The following is a 3,223-nucleotide window of genomic DNA, read 5'->3' on the forward strand; positions in this document are numbered from 1 at the left end:
CTATAAGCCCCCCACCCCACCCCCTCTCTCTCTGCTTAGTTAGTAGATGTTTTTAGTAGTAGTAGATGTTAATTTAGGGTTCATAGATAATGATTTTTAGTAGTAGTAGATGTTAATTAGTAGTAGTGATGGTACTAGTTATCTAGGGCAGTATGGTTAATAGTAGATGTTTTTTACTATTGTATAATGTAGTTTTTTTTACTATTTTTAGTAAGTGTTTAAAATAATTAGTAAGTAAATTAATAAACTAGTTGAATTAATAGAACTAATGTATTTTTAGTAAGAAAATTAATGTAACTAGTTGAACTTGTTTATTTTTAGTTTATTTCTATTTATAGTAAGTTTATATTTAGTAAGAACTATTTGAATTAATAGAACTAGTTGAACATGTCACATTTCTTGTTATTTGTTTAGTTTAAGAAATTATTCCCGCATCGATGTCGTTCGCTAGGGTTTTATTTATAGGGTTTTTGTTTTTGCAGAAATCAAGAAGCCCCTCCATCATCCCCGCCGTCGTCCCCGTCACCGACCCCCTCCGACCTCGAGGTGAGACCAGCCAAATCTCCATGTCAATATGAGTCCTATAAGATATGATGTAGATGAAAACATGTATATCTTGTGTTGCTCAAATAGGATATGTGGTTGCCCAAGTGGCCGGTCATGTTCAGATTACACCTCTGAGTGGCCTATGTTTTGCCGGAGTGTTGATTAATTTCCGCTCCGACTAATTTCAGGCGCTCGATATGGCCTATTTTAGCAAAAGGTCATGCCGGAATTTTCCATGAATTTTGGCATGACTTGTGCTAGAATATGTAGGAAATATCGAGTGGACCGGATTTTCTAGAAAATTAATTAAACCACATTTTGGGTTGACATTAAGTCTGCCGAGGCTCCATAACCGAAGGTCGAAAAATTAGTGAGGGAGTGTATCCACCATATATGAGAGAGGACGAAGAATCCCTACTGTTGTCGTGGGGGTCGTTTCTCCTTCTTTTCCTTGTGCTAGACCTTTGTTATGCACTAGGGAAAGAAGGAGTGACGACCATCACCAACGGTCACAAATGTCAGAGAGGAATCAGTGAGGGAGAGTCTCCACCATATAGACTCGGCAGATCGACAGTCAACCCGTGATGAATAATAATGATCTAATTTAATTTTTATAGTACATATATTTAATTGTACAAGTTTAATATTTGAATTATGAACATAGGAAATGTCGTACTCGGATGACGAAAGTCTCCTGGGGGAGTGCGACTGGTGCCACGACGACCGGGGTTTCTGCGACAGGCCTCACCTGGAAGAAGGTCGGCGCTTCAACATTAAGCTCAAGTAGGCCTTCGATTGTGATATGGTAAGCTACGACACAAAGTGTTTTTTCGTAATTAAGCTCGACTTCTACTACTTCAACGTATAATTTTCGTCTTTTACAATTCGACTAGCTTATCCCATGCCATGCAAGACGCTATGTCTTGGAGAGGATGGGTTTTGAAGATCATGAGAGGAATGAAACAAAGAAAATTAACCTAAGGACCCATCATGGTATGGATTTTGAGGTAAATATATACAATTCTGAGAGCGTATCCCATTTTGGTTGCCCGGGTTGGGAAGCACTTTGCAAGATGTATCATTTTCAAGAGGGTATGTTTGTCACCATGGATCTTGGTGATCCTGACATCGACTAAGACAATTTGGACATTTGGGTCCTTGTTGATACGCTTCCAATTCTACCTCTATGTGAGTTTCTCAAACATAGTTATTAACTAATTTATATTGTTCATTTCAAAATAGTTGACAGCTTATTTCCATTGACAGCTTATTTCCATTGTTCAAACAATGTGCTGAACATGGTAGACAGAACCTACTATACCGATGGCTCTGAGTTAACTTATCATGAGAAAAATCATCTGGTCGCAATTTGTACTGATCTTGAGAATTACAATATCTATAATAAAACTCCTCCACATTATGGTCAATACGTGCCACTAGTGCACGTGTTGAACTACGGTAACATCCATGGAGATGCCATGGTAAGATTTTTTACTATTACGACATCCGTGCATCTTTTGCATAAATTCTTTTAAAACTTAACTACATTGCTAACTACGAAGTTATTACTATGTTTTTCAACGGGAAATCCCGGATGATTGTGTGCCTCATCTGATGTATCAGAAAGGCCGCCTTAATGTTTTGAACATACAGCCTAGTCGTCCTACGAATCTCACCTGTCCATATCGGATTTCTAAAAGAGGTGGAGACATGAAAATCACATAATGGAAAAAATGTATGGGCAATTGTAAGGAGGTACTTGGAAGCAACATTGTGCGACAGGCAAGAACTGGAGATAGGATAATCTCCATTCTCCATAATGGAGAGTCAGGGGCTGTCTTGTTTTATGCTATTTTACCTAAGAAAATATAGTAGGTCCTAAGAGAATGTAGTAGGTCCTATGAGGTACAATATTTATTATGTGGTACAATGTGTTAGAGTTGATGTTGAGGAGTAGTTGTGATTATGACTAGTGACCAACTTGCTATGTGATGTCCCATTGATGAAAATGATGATCATGACGAGGTGTTATATGACAATGATGTATTATGACGATAAGTTGTTAATGATATGACGATGATGATGATGATGATGATGATGATATTTATTATATCATTGGGTGAAAGAACCGCGGATTAGTTTCAAGTGGATGTCCATCCACTTGAAACTAGTCCACGGTTCTTTCACCCAGTGATGTAATAACTCATTATGATGTAAAAACAATCTCTAAATTGCTGCTGTATGAAAACTTGTATAAAGGTGTATGAATAAAACATGAAATAAAAAAGAAATAAAATATGAAATAATAGTAGTAGCGCGTGCCGGGAGAAGCGCTACTAGTAATTACCAGTAGAACTGTTTGGAGAAAACGCTACTACTAAGTCGATATAGTAGTAGCGTGGGTTAACCCACGCTACTGCTAACCTTTAGTTGTAGCGTCGTACCAGTAACGCTCCAGCCTGGGCTACTGATAGGCCTAAAACCCATACTGTTGCTAGGCTTTTCCCTAGTAGTGTCTGCTCAAATCATCTGTGAAGGTCAGAAAATAATGATACCTGACGCGAGCATCAACACTCATCGGACCACATACATCAGTATGTATTATTTACAACAAGTCTGTTGCTCGCTCCATTGTTCCAGAGAACGGAGTTTTAGTCATCTTGCCCATAAGGCATGG

The sequence above is a fragment of the Triticum dicoccoides genome, chromosome 5A, assembly GCF_002162155.2.
Source record: "Triticum dicoccoides isolate Atlit2015 ecotype Zavitan chromosome 5A, WEW_v2.0, whole genome shotgun sequence".
In the NCBI taxonomy this organism is placed as follows: Eukaryota; Viridiplantae; Streptophyta; class Magnoliopsida; order Poales; family Poaceae; genus Triticum; species Triticum dicoccoides.